The following is a 16,818-nucleotide window of genomic DNA, read 5'->3' as shown; positions in this document are numbered from 1 at the left end:
GCCGTCAAGCTGTGAAGAACCTCAAATTACCCAAGTAGAGAGACCCAAGTGGAGAGGAATTGAGGCCCTATCCAAAATACAACTGCCAGATATGTGAATGAGCTTTCAAAGGAATATAGTCCTCAGCTTTATGATCTTCTAGCTGATAATGAGAAACATAGAAAAACTGTCTTTACTGAGCCCTGTCCAAATTCCTGATCAATAGTAATGATAGCATAATAAATGGTTGTATTCTACTACATTTTGGAGTAATTTATTCAGCCAAACTAAGTAGGACAGATTTGAGTATTTGGAAGTACACTATTGTAGTAATAAAATCTAAGACAGTCTATGGCTGTGCCACCCTGAACGGGCCCAATCTCGTCTGATCTCAGAAGCTAAGCAGGGTCGGGCCTGGTTAGTACTTGTATGGGGGACCACCTAGGAAGGCCAGGAGCTGTAGGTGTTTAAAAAAAAAAGCAAACTAAGACAATGTTTCATTGGGAAAATATGATGGGCAGAAGCTGGAATGCCCTTGAGAAGAATGTTAATGAAAGCCTTTAAAGGCCTTCAAGTGATTGTTAGAAGTCGGATGGCTTTCAAGAACACTGCCAGGGAAGCCTAAAAAGAATGTGTAGAAAAATTATTGCAAGATGGAAAAAAGACTCTTGTTCTGTAGTGATGGAAAATTTTTTTTGCAGTAAAATACAAAACAAACTATAGCTAATGAATTGATTAATCTAGCTAAGGAGATGTTTAAGCAGTCTTTAGAAAGTATCTTCTGAGTTTTTCTCAGTGCCTATGATAAAACGAGAGGAGTAGGGAAGTAAAAATAAATAGTTCTGTTTTCAACAAAATTTTAGAGGATGTACGAAGGAGAAAACTTGTGTTTGAAAATAAATCTCATTTCCTGCCTCTTCAAGATTCTCAAATTAAAGAAGGGCTTCATAGCAAAAATAAAATCTAGGGTGTGGCTCTAGAATCTCTTGTTAAGACCTCAGAAGGACAGAAGGTAGTGCCTGAGAGAACCATTTTTTTGGACACAGGCCCTCTAAGGCTTTTCAAGGCATGCCTCAAGGACCCGCCCTAAGAATCATAAGGACACAGCCTCCACAGCAGCATCACAAGGTGAAGAAATGCTTTTGTATAATGAAGTGTATCATATACTGATTCATAAGAAGCCATATTTTTAAAAGAGTTATATCATCTTGGACTAAAAGGGACAGAGACAAAATTAAAAGAGGCCTTATAGCCCCTAAACTTTGATAGGAAGCAGGATGAGAAAACAACTCAATTTCCAACACTGGCCATTTCTTATAAAAATGGAGGAATGACTCAGAAGTCAAAACCATGAGCTCAAACATTGTAGGAAGTACGACTGAGGCCTAATTAAGGCCATCAGCCAGTATAAACCTCCAGACACTTGAAGGAATGCTCCTTTGGAGCATTCTAGGCCCCAAGTTTCACATCCATCAGAAGCCCTGACATAGTGGGGCAGAGAGAAGCTGTCTCTGCTGTGTCCTGTCCAAATTACTGATCCCCAGAATCTCTGATTATGATTAATGGTTACCTCATACCCCTAAGTTTTGTTGGATTATGTTACAAAGCAATTATATCTGTAATGCTAAGGAATCTAACTAAGTTCCCTTATAATTTATCCATCCATGCAGGGTAGAGAGGGCTCAAAATCCAATGCGACTTTGGTCTTGAACTTAATATTCTTGTACTGAAGAGCTTATATTTTCAGGTAAAGCTCCTGTGCACTTTTAAGTCATCATTCTGTGCACTTGATATTGGAATTCGGGGATGGCTGTGATACTCAAAAGAGAATTTACATAATGTCTCCACAGAGAATTGCAAAGTGTAACTCCAAAATCAGGTTAACAGACAAATGTTCTATTGTTATTGTGAAACACATATACACAACTAAGTCAACTATTAACATTCTCTCTAATTATTTTTAATAGTTGAAGCCACAAACTTAAAATATTAATTTTATTTATTAAAGAATTAAAGATTTTGAATAAGGATTGTCCTACATCAATATTTCTGACTTTAAATGTCAAGCCAAATCAATAGTAACTCAGAAAACTCACCACTTCTGAAATCATTCTTATTTGTGATATGACACAAGAGCTACTACACTTGTCTTAGCAAAATGGAAATGAAAGAAAATTAGATTTTTATATATAACTGAAAAAATAATGTCATGACTAAAGACCCAAGTTGAAGTAGCTTTTTTCCTGCCCTGCCTAATGTCCCAGTAATTTAAAAAGGTTATGTAGAGGATGTAATAAATGTAAAAATACTTTGCTCTTACAAGGAGATCTTTAATTATACTTAAATTGAAACTCAAATGCAATACAGAAATTAGCAAGTAATTTTTCTGAACTTGCATAATTCTTTTAATATCCTCTTTCTGTTCAATGATATTTGAATTTCCTTAAGAAGAAAAAGGCAAACTCATAAAACAATTCAACTTATTTAATATATTTTCCCTTACCTCTGAGCATCTAGCTAAATGCCCCCTACCATCCATGTATATAATAAAGTTTATCCTGACCATAAACCTGACTGGGCTTCTTGCTTGATGCCCAGGGAGTGCCTGACTGTCTCTGAGGTCCAAGCACTGAGGTATTATAGGGAATCTTCACAATGAGTACAATACTTAAGGCTTACCTCTCACTCTGTCACAGCTGAGTGACATTGTCAGAACTGTAAACTAAGAGTTTTATATCGTTTATAATCTTCAGCAAAACTCTCACAGTTTGTTAGGATTTCCTTCATTTTTTAACTGATGCAGATAAAGATTCAACCTGTTATCAACTGACCCCAGAAAACTTAGCTAATAAGAGAGCTAAGGATCACCTGAATACATCTGACTTCTGAGTTCATGCATGTGCTTTAAAACACAATAAATTGCTTCTCTTAATTAAGTGAATTACATATGCTTTAAAAAAAAAAAGACTTTGTAAATCATAATATCCCACATGAATTTAAGAAATTCCTCCCGAAGTTGTGATTTAATTTTATGAGGTTAAGTTCTCTAACTCTATAGAGATGTGACCCATTGTTTATCTCTGAGCATTCTTCTTTTCTCTTGTGCTCGAAGCATTGTGCATACATGCCTCTATTTCTAGGGATAGAGCACACACACACACACACATACATACAATCTGCATATATCTTCATCTTAAAGGGACATAACCAGCATGATGTATCTGCATATATCTTCATCTTAAAGGGACATAACCAGCATGTGCCATGGTGTAACACAAACTTTTTATAGCTTCTGCTGTCCAATTTTGATCAACAGATGAAAAGTGTTTTTGTCATAACTGAGGGTACATATTTTTATAGCAGTGCCTGTCATAAAAATCACATTGCTGACTGAGGCACAGGATCTGGCTGTAGCCAGAAACCACTGTGCACCTGACACTTAAGACATAATGTGACATCAAGTTGGCAGCAAAGAAATATGTTTGAAAACTTTACCTCTGGATTGTATGGGCAGAGCAAGTGACAATGGGATTTCACCTTGGGAATGCCCAATTGCATAGTTTGATGACTCTGAATGGTTTTATAGGACTATAGATGTTCTTGTGGTATTTTAGGTCATATAATTCCTCCAAGTGCAGCCCTAATTTATTTTATACTGAGATGTGGCATAAACAGGAAAAATAAGTTGAGAACCAATTTCACTTGTGCACCTTAATGATACTATGGTCTAATTCTCCCTCCCCAATTCCATCATTGAAAAATCCATGATACATATTTGTCTTCTGTAGAGAGGGCTACAGCATTCCTTCACTCTTCAGAAAGCATAGCTATGTTTGATGATGCGGATGCAAACCATAGAGGCTCTGATGGCTTTTTCTATGCTTAAGAGTTGTCAGTAGCTGCTTTTGTGTGCACTAGGTCTCCTTATAGCACAAGCTAATCCCCCTAAAATTTATCTTTCTTCTTATAACTTCAGGTCATTTCCTTCTTTAAAAATCTGAAGTGTTTTCCCATTTCTTACAAGAAAATATCCAGACACTTTAGGTGAATAATTGAGGAATGTCAAATTCTTATTTTATCCTATGTTTTCAGTGTAAGAACCAACTTCTCAGTTTATTAATCTATTTGCTGCAGTCATTATTGCTTATTTGGCTATGGCCACATTTGGTCACACTAAATCTCCATTAAACATTATTTTCCCTTCTCTAAACCAAAACTAAACTCCTTCGATTTGAACTTCCATTTAAAATTATTCTCTGTTCCAAACTGCAGTGCTCACCCCTACCATGATCTACTTTAGAAAATTCACTTTCTTCACCATTGGATACTCTTGAACAATTTTTAAAAGTTTTTTCTTACATTGATGTGTAAAACTTTTTAAATAGGGGCAGTGTCACAGTGTTCATTATCATGGTGGTGGTCTCTAGCTCCCTCTCATTTCATTTAACACAGTGGCCTGCAGATAGCAGTTGGTTAACCAACTAAGCAATTCATTTGTTCATTAATTCATTTATTTAGTACCATGAGAGACAAGCTGTCTCTTGTGCAAAATGTTACTTGGCCACAGGGGAAAAAAAAATTATCTAAATGAAACACAAAATAATAAAATAAAAAAAAGTCACATGACATTAATAAAATTATAGTGGGTATTACCAAAAAGAAATAAAATGAGCTTAGGAGGGAAGACTTAGTATACCATGGTTTTAAGATACATTGCCTCTCTAATAAGTGATGATTATTTTTGTTTCTTTTTGGGGCCTACGATAATTAGTGAGAGAATAAGAGAGCGGGTACTGTTTCTATAGACATCAATGACATTTATTAGACATTACAGCTCAACTAGTACAGCCCTATTAATTGTAAAATTACTCTAAGGTAATAATATCTAGGAAATAAGTCAAATTTAAAAGTCTTGTGATGTTTGCAGCTTTGGAGGAAAGAGTAGAGATGGTAGAGAATGTGTCTAGAACACAGGAATTAGTGTCAGAAATCTTCCAGTTCTCATTACCAATTTCTACCTGTTGCAAACTTCAGTAACTTTTGGAACCTCATATTTAAAGTGAGAGATAAAATTAAAACATTAAATGTTTTGTCATTATATAGTTAACCAAAATCTACCTACATAAAGATTGATAGTAATAAAATTAACCATTGGCTTCGCTTTCCTTTTTATTCAATATCATAATTTTCAACAATAATAAAACAATCATTTTAGTTTCTTATTTTTTTCCCCTCAATTCTGTCCATCTTCTAGTGGAGCTCTTAATGCCTTTTAAAGAGTTATAAAATAATCTTGTTATTATAAATATGCTACTCCAAATCATGATATATAGAAAAAGAAAACTGAGGTCAATTCTTTAAATTTCCATTTTAAGTTACACAATTTTGCAATTGTTCTAAATATGCAGAAAACATTTCCTAAATATGATCTAAAAAATAAAATGTGAGGTAAAAACAAATCATAATCATATCTTCAAAATGAAATATTTAACACTCTAGTTTCTATCCTAGCTTCTATATAATGCACATACAACTTTTGTCATCAAAATGTCATTTTATTTTTTCTGTTATTCCTTTACATTTTAATCAATAAGGAATATTCTTCCCAGCCACTGGGTAAAATATCAGCTAGGGCTATAACATTTTGCTTAATCTGAAGTAATAAACAGTTTCTTCAATTTGCAAACATAGCCCCTATTCATAATTTAAATGCCCTGTCCAGTATAATAAACAGAATTCCGAACTTGATTTGCCAGTAATTACTCTCCCTATTCCAACTCAGATTCATTTCAGGTTGGGATCCTGCACTGGACATGGATAAAGGGGGTCTTATTCTACTCCCAGCTAGCTATCTTAAGCCCTTCTGGTTAGTAAGACTTAGAGAAGGAGGAGAAGAAACAAAGAATATACCCTACTTGACTGTTGTCGACAAAGCAAACTATGCTTTCTGTAGTCCACTGGAGATATTAAGGCTGAGTCCCCCCTCCTGTAATTTTCTGACTTGAGTGAAAACAATTCTCTTCACTGTTGTCAGTTGGGAAGCTTCTCCAGGCCCTGGGTTTTTATCTGAGTATCTTGTTACAGTGGTCCTTGCACTATTCTAAGCAGCTATAGGTTATTTTACACTGGCTTTTCCCCTCTCGGCTAACATCTGGTCCATGGGAAACATGCGTGCATCTGCATCCCATGCCCAGAAAAAATCAGATTTTGCAGGACAACCCTAACATAGCAGCATTATCTTAGTTTTGCTCCAAAAGAAGTCAGGAGCCTTTCTTATCTGAACTTCTGAGTATTTCATTAGGATAGAGTCTCGGTCCATTCAAGCTGCTATAAGAAAATACTGGAGACTGGGTAGCTTATAAACAGAGGCTGGAAGTCTGAGATCAGGATGCCAGCATGGTCAGATGAGAGCCCTCTTCCAGAATGTAGACTTTCTATTGTATCCTCGCATGGCATAAGGGTCAAGGGAGCTTTCTGAGCTGGCATTCTCATGACTTAATCACCTCTCAAACACTCTACCTCCTAAATAGCATCACATTAGGCATTAGAAATTAAACATGAATTTGGGATGGTGGAGGGCGGGGTGGGACACAAGCATTCACACCATCAGAGTTAGGTTCTGAAAAGTGAAAGATGTAGGTCATTTTGAAGTTTAAATTTATATTTTTCATTTCCGTTATATATTGAGTATAATTTTTTTTCACTTTTCTGTGTTGTAATTTGACTTTATATTTGTTTAGATTGCTCTCTGATTGAGACAAATTTACTTTTAAAAACCAAATCAAACTCTGATTTTGTGATTATTTCTGCCCAAAAAGTCATCGACATGCAGACTACAGAAAATCTTCTATATTCTGAGGTATTTATTTTCCCTTTGCCTGAGTGACATCACATTCTCATTTTCCTTCAAAATTTTGGCTTCTTTAAAATCTTTTTCACCTGACCTTAACAATTAAATGTTGGAATTTTTTCATGTTCTAATCGAGGCCTGTTTCCTATCACCTATTCTCATGAATTTCGTTGCTATCCATCTGCGGATAATTTCAAATTTATGACATTTTCTCTTGATTTCTAAATACGACTTAGTTTTTCTATTTAACACCTTTGGCCAAATAATATATCTAAAATTTAAATACTTATCCCCACCCTTCCCCAATTTGCTCCTCTTCTAGTGTTTGCTATCTCAGCAAATAGCTCAACAAATATCTTTCTCCTAGTGTACATGAGATTGGTATTTCATCCTTTGCTCACTATTAGTCCCTAGATGCAATCAATCACCTAACTTTAGTCTTGTTATCTAAATATCTCTGAGTTCTGCATTTTCTATGAATTTTCTCTATCAATACCTTACTTATCTTGATTATTGCACCAGCTCCTAGCCTAGATGGACCCCAATCACTTTCTCTTTTAAGACAATTCTGTACAATAAAATAGACTTAGAAATAATTGTGATTATTTTATTTTTGTATATGAAACTCTCTAATTATCCTCTATTTTAATTAGAGTAAAGCCCCAAAGAATTAGCATTTCCCGAGATATTGTATTGCCCAATAAGATAAATCATGTTTATGTCTTACCCATCTCCTCATAAGATATAATCTACATATACAATGTCATTATATTAATTATTGTCATTTGGGAACCTTTGCATACACTACCGACTTACCAAAATTATATACTACCAACCTTTCCACGCAACCACACACTATACTCCCACACATTCTCTTTACTTAGTGTCACACACTAACTTCCTCAGGGAAGTCTTCTCAACTGAGTACAGGTTTGGTTTTACCATGAATTATATTAATCATTGCCTGTATCTCTCATTTCTACCAGTTTATTCAGTACGTCTCTAATGCTGACTGCAAAGATATAGACTATGTATATTTTATTAATCACTGTATGCCCAAAGTCTAGAACAATGCTCAACCAGAGTAGATACTTAGATAATTATTGAACAAACTACAGCTTTAAGTAATCAGGCTATACTTCAGTGCCAACAGCTTGAATAAGAAGAATAGGTAAAGAGGTTAAAGAAAATCGTCTCTGATCCAGTTGCTATAGCTGTTACAGAGAAAAAAACTTTCACAAAAGAGTTTTCGGAAGCTTTTTAGATTTTTTTCCCGGAGACTGGTAAAGTTCTGAAGCTAGAAAAATTTAAGTACAACTCCAGTATCCTTTCCTGTAAGGCAACTTCTTACTTCATATCACCAGATTTAAGAGACTCATATGTTTATCTGTCACTCTATTCAGTCGGCTAGAGAAATAGAGAAGAAATGAAGAGGAGGAGAAGAGAGCAATATTTAACAGATGCTACCCCTTTGTGGTAGAATTTAAAAATTATTTGTTATACTCTTGTTATTTTACATATGAGTATACACATTTTTATGTCCTAATCATAAACTGTCACTTCAGATATAAAGTATTAAACAAAAGGCTAGATCAAGCACACATGTTTATATAAATTTGATTAATAGTTCTAGGTGCTCTATTAAGCTCAATTTAATAATTTTTATTTTTCCATTATTTATACTCAAGAAAATCCAGGAAATAACACAAGAAATTGAGAAATATATTTTTTAATTAACGCTATAATGAATTTGAGAAAATGCGCAATGCAGACATGTAATAGACTGGAAGTTTGGAGATACTGGCTGTCATAGGCTATCATCCTTGGAGAAATGTGTATGCAGATACCCCAAAAGTGTGTTAGTGTATGTAAATATATATTTTTATATATATATAAATCTAGTATATATGCGTGTATATATGTAATAAAATTATAAGCATAAAAGCATTAAGTTGCAATGCTGCTAAAAACAGAAGGTAAATTTACAAATCACATTTAAAAAATTTCTTCCAGTTTGATGCCTGTCACCATATATCATTAAGAAATTTATAACTGTTAAAAATTTGAGTTACTAAATTTCAGTTATGTCTGTGACCTTTGCAATATAAATACATATACAATTAGGAAGAAATCAGGGCCTTTCTCAAATATTCTCTGCTTTCTATGTGAAATCCTATCAGGCTGCACAGCAATTATGTCCTTTGGAAGATAACAGGATGAACATGAGGGAATAGGATTGATGTGCTCTATTTGAGTATAAGTCATTTAAAAATCATGGAACTACCCAAAGCAATCTATAGATTCGATACAATCCCTATCGAAATATCAATGATATTTTTGAGAGATCTAGAACAAATAATCCAAAAATTTACATGAAACCATAAGTGATTCCAAATACCCATGGCAATCTTGAGAAAGAAGGGCAAAGTTGAAAGTATCACTCTACCTGATATCAAACTATACTACAAGCCTACAGTAATCAAAACAGCATGATACTGGCATAAAAACAGACACACAGATCAGTGGAAGAGAACAGAGAGCCCAGAAATAAAAAAAAAGAAACTGAACCACTTATACCATATATAAGAATAAATTCAGAATGGATTAAAGATTTAAATGTAAGACCCCAAACCATAAGCCTTGTAGAAGAAAACATAGGCAATAAACTCTCTGATATTGCTATTAGTAATTTCTTTTCTGATATATAACTTCAGACAAGAGAAACAAAAGAAAAAAATAATCAAATGGGATTACATCAAACAAGTTTTTGTACAGCAAAGGAAACTAGCAACAGAACACAAAGACAGCCTACCTACTGAATGAGAAGATATTTGCCCATGATTCATCTGGCAAGAATTAATATCCAAAATTTGTAAAGAACTCATGCAACTCAACAATAATAAAACACAAAATCCAATTAAAAAATGGGCAGAAAATCTGAATAGGTATTTCTCCAAAGAGGGTATAATAATGGCCAACAGACATATGAAAAGATCCTCAACATCATTAATCAGAGAAATGCACATTAAAACCACAATGAGATATCATCTCATACCTGTCAGAATGATTATCAATAAATCAGAAAAGAACAAGTGTTGGGTGAGGGTATGGAGAAAAGGGAACCCTTGTACACTGTTGGTGGGATTGCAAATTGGTGCAGCCACTATGAAAAACAGTTTGGAGTGTCCTCCAAATATTAAAAACAGAACTACATTTTGAACCAGCAATTACTTCTGGGTATTTATCCAAAGAAAACCAAAACAATAATTTGAAAAGATTCATGCATTCTTATGTTCACTGCAGCACTAGTTATAATAGCCAAGATATGAAAGCAACCTAAGTGCCCAGCCTAACTGCCTGGATACAGAAGAGGTGGTACATATTTACAATGGAATATTACTCAGCCATCAAAAATGAAATCTTACCATTTGCAATGTCATGGATGGATCTAGAGGATATTATGCTAAATGAAATGTCAGACAGAGAAAGATAAATACCATACTATTTCAATTATATGTAGAATCTATAGAACAAAATAAATGAACAAACAAAATGGAACAGACTCTACATACAGAGAACAAACTGGTGATTGCTAGATGGGCAGGGGGTTGAGAGGCTGGGTGAAAAAGGTGAAGGGATAAAGAAGTACAAATTGGTAGTTACAAAACAGTCACAAGGATGTAGAGTATAGCATAGAGAATGTTGTAAAAAATACTCTAATGGCTACATATAGTGCCGGGAGGGTACTAGAGGGGAGATCACTTCGTAAATTATTTAAATGTCTCACCATTGTGCTGTACACCTGAAAGTAATAAAAATTAAATTTAAAAGAATGACATATAAAAATTGTTTTCAAACCAATTATAACTTATAGGCGTCAGCCAAAAGCTGATTAAAAACAACAACAACAAAAAAACATGGACGTCGTTCCATAGTGTAGTGGTTAGCACGTCTGCTTTACATGCCAAAGGCCCTGGGTTCATGCCTCAGTGGAGCCATGGTCCATGGTCTACGGCCATGCCACCCTGAACAAGCCCGATGTCTGATCTCGGAAGCTAAGCAGGATCAGGCCTGGTTAGTACTTGGATGGGAGACCACCTAAGAAGACCAGGTGCTGTAGGCATAAATAATAACAAATAATAAAAAAGACAAGAAAGGGTGCTTTCAAATTCAAAGGGGCAATACTTCAAAGAAATGTCACGAGATACATGAAACCAGATTTATTCTTCCAGGGAAACAACATCCAAGAAAATCACCTAATAAGTGAATCAGAAGACCAAACAAACTTCTGGACTTTAAGGTTGCCATGTGTTTTTTCCCATTTACCTAGAGTATCCTCACCCAAATGAAGTTTGAACTAGCAGCAAGATAAATCACCTAAGCTTTTAGTAAAGAGGCAAACATAAGGTTAACCCATTCATGTACAGCCATTTTTGGCTGTAAAGCCCAAATAAATCCCAGTGTTTATTAGATATCTAAGTCATATTGCCATAACTAAATTATGAATAATTTCATCAAAAGCGGGTGAATAGCATTTAGGGAATAGACTTTTTATGCGTACCGTGCCTTATAGTTTTTATATACGAAGTAAAAAATGGATAAATTTAACACTAAACAAAATAAGTAGATTCCTTGATAATTATTGATTGTATTCAACTAGTTAAAAAATTCATTCCAAATGATTACAAAACAGTCATTGATGATAATATTTTGGATATTCTCAATAAAGAAAAAAATTATCATAGATTGATAATCTGTATATTGTAAGTAAATAAGAGTTTTCCTATCACTTTACATGGGATAGAACACTGGAGAAATAGGACTTTACAGAGAGAGCAAAATTAACCACATGAACACTTTTGCTTAGTTTTTATTAGAGTCTATACCGTGGTGCCAGAAAAAGTTCTAAGAAGGCATTCATTCACATGACAAACAAACGTTTAGTTTTTACTAGGTACTATGGTAGATGTTGGAGATGAAACACTAAACAATGTGGTCTTTGATTTTGAAAGGCTTACACAGTAATCTAGTAGAATCAGATAATTAAAGTGAAATAGGAACCAAGATAATGTGTGCATAAAAATTTTGTAGCAACAGAAAAGTTTTCATTGGAAAGGTGACCCTTAGCTGAGTCTTAAAAATCAAGTAGACATTTTCTAGGTGAATGAAGGTGGAGGAGAGTTGGACGTGTGGAAAGGTCATTCTAAGAGAAGAAAAGTTTGTAGAGAAGCTGTACCTCGTTAAAAGCCAAGCATACTATATGTGCTTATATGACACTAGTGGTGCTTCTCACACAGCTGGAAAATTTAGAACCTAGCTGCACATCTGTACAATTCTATATCAATCAGGGGGATCATGAATTTTAGTTATTTCTGCCACTGAGTTACTCATTATAGGAAGTAGCTGTTGACATATAAATGGCAGAAATAATGGGACTATGTAATGTAAAAATTGAAGAGAGTCAAGAACAGAGTTCAAGAAGCTCTAACAGTCAGAAATAAAGGTGAACTAGAGGCCACGGAAGAGACTTCAAGAGGAAAGTAGTGATGAAGTATCAGATACTACAGAGAAGTTGAGTAAAATAAGGTGAAAAGCAGCCTTTGATTGACAATTAGAAATCACTGGAGTGGTACCTGAGTGTAGTGGCTTGAAGAGTAAATGGAAGCTAGAGAAGTGGAGCAACGGAGGAGATTTCTCTCTTGAAACTTATATTTTACAGAAAAGAAAAATAATACACTGGTAGGTACAGCTTATTTCTCTTTTTTTCACTTTTCTTGGTTCCCCCACCATGTTTTTTTTATATGGAAGAGAATTGAGTAAGGAGACAAAAATAAATGAAAAAATAGCAACAGCAGATTGTCGCAAAGAAAACGAGAGAAAATCTTAATAAAGACACAAATGGAAAAATTATCTTTGAGGAGGATGTACACTGTTTCCTCTGACAATGCAAAAGGAAAGGGGGTGTGGTGCAGACTGTTTATGGTATGATAAATGAAATGTGTGCTTGGTACTATCAATATTCTTTATAAAATGAATGGCAGAATCCTCTGATGAACAAGAATGAATATTTGGCTTAGGTGGGAGACTGGGAGAATGAAAAGGGCAAAGGATTTAAAACCAGAAGACCTTGAATTAAATTTAGCTCTGCCTAAATGTTTCTGCGTTTCAGTGTTCACTTAAGAAAAATAGGGACAGTAATATCTGTTCTGTCATCTTCATATGATTATTTAGATGATTATATATAATTATGTGTGTGAAAGTAGGTTATAAATCAAATTTATGATTAGTTTTCAATCAAATTAGATCTCTGTAAAATAAAAAGTAAGTGATGGATATGTTGATGATCACATGAAAAGAAAATACACTTAGAATAGTAAGTTGGAGAGTAAATGTTAATTTCCTTAGTTATTACGATTCCACTTTAGGAAATATGTTTATATTTCATAGAATGGGCTGTATATAAGTGCTGACAATTAAAATTCATTTTTCATTTGCTAAGTATGTAAAAGAATGTTTCATGAAATTAATTCTCCAATTTGGCGAAGGTTAAAATTGTGCAAATAAGTACAACACAAACTTGATGTGTTCTGTTTATCGTCTCACTGTCATTTCAAAGTCCTTTTGGAATGCCATATGGGCTAGTTTATTGCTTGGATGAAGTTTACAAATAGAGATAAGTAAATAATTTTTAGAGTTTCTGCTAAGTCAAATTAAGTTGGATGCTATATCAAATAAATAGCACATGTAATTATTACACAAAGGAAATAGGATTTATTGCCACTGAGGAGATAAGTATCCAAATTATGGTTTATTGAATATACAAAAATGTTTGCATGTACTGTACTTCAAATCTGCTACTTACTTGAAGTCATTTTTTACTATAATGAATAATCATTTCTCAGAAAGTTATTATGTTTTCTAATATGCTAAACAGGTCTTATTTATCCAGTTGAATGTTTACTAACAAATACAACTATGATGCATTATTCTTTCCTAGTATAAAGTTCTAGAATGGAGAATAAGGTAATTATTTACAGTAATAACATAGCTTCTTTAATAGTGAGCTATTGAAGACAAGTCAGCCAAATGTTTTAAAACAAAATTTAATTTGTGGTCAGGAAAAAAAGGATGCCCATCAATTGATGTGGAAAATAATTTAAAAAATGTGCTCATCTCAAATGTATATCTTTAGAAAGCTACAGAACAAACACAAATCAGAAAATCATTATTTAACAACTAAGAATTTTTTCATTGAGAAAATTCACTCAAGAAAAATACATAATGTTAGGTGGATATATTCAAACATAGATATCTGTCCTGTGGATAACTTTCATAGTGGATTTGTCTCTACACTTCATCCATCTAGTGCATAAAGAACTTTTGATTGACCTTCATATATTAATATATTTTGACACAAGATCCTCACCAGTTTGAGAAATATTTTCTCTTGCTATATCAGACTTACTTGAGGTGATAACTCATCAATAAGTAAATCCTCATGATCAACATTTTCTTATTAAAGTAGTCGTTATTTCTAGAGAACTTTTTAATTATAGCCTATATTTAGATATAGTGCCTTATTAACCCGGAAAAGTCCATAACATTGATGGAAAAGATATTATCTTCTTTTAAAGACTGCAAAGCTGGAGGTGTGAGAGGTGAAGTCATGGGGCTTACATGTTCCAGTGAAAAGTCACAACTTGGTTATTGAAATCTAGATGATTTTTTCTTTTGTAGACCACAATTTATAGCTTACATTTATTAATGGTTTGCAGCTAACAGTCTTATTCATTACCTCATTCAATCCTTTGAATAGTTGTATCTATAAAATAAACATCAATATATCTATTTTGTAATTGAATAATCTAATATTAAAAGGAATTAAATTTCTTTACATAACTTGTATGTAGAAATGCCAGTACTGAATCAAAGTCTATCTAGTCTTTGAACTCTGTGCTCAATTCAGATTATTCAAACTTTAACTACTAGTCGTTTTCTTTTCAATTAGTTGATCTGTGACTACAGTGATTTATAAACCTTGCAGAAATGTAGATCTATATAACCCAGTCTTTCCTCCTCCAAGTTATTGTTGAGATATACACCAAAGCATTTTGATAATAAGACTTAAGGAATTCAGAGGATGATTTTTTGAAGAAATAGGAGAGGAAAAATAGAATAATGAAAATGATTGCACTGTGAGTATTGAGCTTGGTCCCTTCTTATCTATTTATTTGATCTTACTAGTCCTCTATACTTCCTAGACCACCATGTAACCCCTACAAGCCAAGGTATTCTGTTATATGAGTCTGGGACTATAAATCACATCTCTCATATGATCTAAAAATTTCTAGTCAATAAAACATACTTAAAGGTATATTATTTGTATCTCGAATGATTAAGCCCCAATAAATTAAATGTGTGATGGAATCCATGCTATTTAAGATAAATATACTAGTTTTATAGTCTGGTACTCAAATCAAAAACTCCAAATTATACTTGTTGGCTTTTATTCCTCCTGCATTGTGTGTGAAGACATTAAGAAAACAAAGAGTAAGATATACCTTCCTTTGTGCTCTCTCTGGGCATATCTATTCACACCAGTATAAGATAGTTGTGAAAAATAGGCCAACTGCAATAAATTCTAGAACTCTATTAATCAGAAAAGTTAATTGATGGTAAGCATAAACATTGCCAAGTACAACATTGCTCCATTACTAAGTAATCAGAAAATAGGTTCTTCATTGCTATGCAAAAGAGCTAAAATGTCTGATCTGTTTCTTCCCTTCTGTGGTAGGCTGATAATTGCCCCTAATATATAAATTCTCAATCCCTGGAACTTGTAAATATCACCTTCTTTGGAAAAAAATGCCTTTGCAGATGTGATTAAGGATCTTGAGATGAGATTGTCCTGGATTATCTGGGTGGGCCCTAAATGCAATCACAAGTGTCTCCCTAAAAGAAAGGCAGAGGGAGATTTGTCACACAAGAGGAAAAGGTAGTGTCACCATGAAGGCAGAGATGAGTGATGCTGCCAAAAACCAAGGAATGGTAGCAGCTTCCAGAAGCTGGAAGAGATAAGGAACTGATTTTCATTAAGAGCCTCTGCAGGAAATTGCTGACACCTGCCCACATCCCTGCTGAAACCTTGATTTTTGCTCAGTGATACTGACTTCAGAATTCTAGCCTCCAAAATGTAAGAGAATAAATTTCTGTTGCCATGAAATTTATAGTAGATTGTCATGGACTTCACAGAAATCCAATACATCTTTTCATTCATACTGACCTGGTAATACTACAACTACTCTTTCTATTTTATTTGTTGACATTAAGATGCAAGAGGTGGCAATATATGTTTTTTATGCAGCTATTTTCATGCTCATTATAGAAACAGACTGCAATTCTGGTTTTTAGTATGCCTTCTTTATTACAATAATCCGATGAAAAGAGGTCTTGCCTTTAAGATGTTCTTTAAAGATGAACATCAGAGTCCATGATGATCTTGTATTAAGAGACTTCCTCCTTCTATCCTTCAATGAATATTTCAGGTTGATTCTGATCTTCTGAGTTATGGTAATGATTTAACATTAAGAAATTAATTGACTGAAATTTTTGGTCATTTGAAATTACTTTTCAGTTGCTCATAGGTCATTGTTTAGATAACATCTGAGCCAATTAAAACACTTTTCAAAAGTTATAAAAATAAATTATAATTAGAGACCTCCTTTCAAGATCAGTTGATGAATCTCACAGCTTTTTAATGATCATTTGCATTATAAATATGCATTGAAATTAAGAATGGTTATTTACAGATAATAAACTCTACATTTTCTCCTAGCATATTATTGTTCAAGGAGTATGAAAGGTCAGACTTGATGGTTTTAGTTCTGTTGATGTTTGACCTCACTCAGAAAAATAAAAGTGTTGTGTTGGATGATTTTTCTAAAGGAGAGTACAAAAGATGGAATTTTCAGAATATACTGGCTGACTAT

The 16,818-nt window shown here is 33.8% G+C and overlaps 2 pseudogenes; both read left to right on the top strand.

Annotated features, from left to right (window-relative positions):
• The first annotated feature begins 326 nt into the window (after window positions 1-326).
• Window positions 327-445, top strand: LOC112474974 (annotated as a pseudogene).
• Window positions 446-10,836: 10,391 nt separating this feature from the next.
• On the top strand, window positions 10,837-10,952 carry LOC112474904 (annotated as a pseudogene).
• The last annotated feature ends 5,866 nt before the right edge of the window (window positions 10,953-16,818 follow it).

The sequence above is a fragment of the Pteropus alecto genome, unplaced genomic scaffold, assembly GCF_000325575.1.
Source record: "Pteropus alecto unplaced genomic scaffold, ASM32557v1 scaffold7, whole genome shotgun sequence".
Taxonomy (NCBI): Eukaryota; Metazoa; Chordata; class Mammalia; order Chiroptera; family Pteropodidae; genus Pteropus; species Pteropus alecto.
Note: the sequence above shows the minus strand (reverse complement) of the source record. Positions and strands in the feature narration are given on the sequence as shown.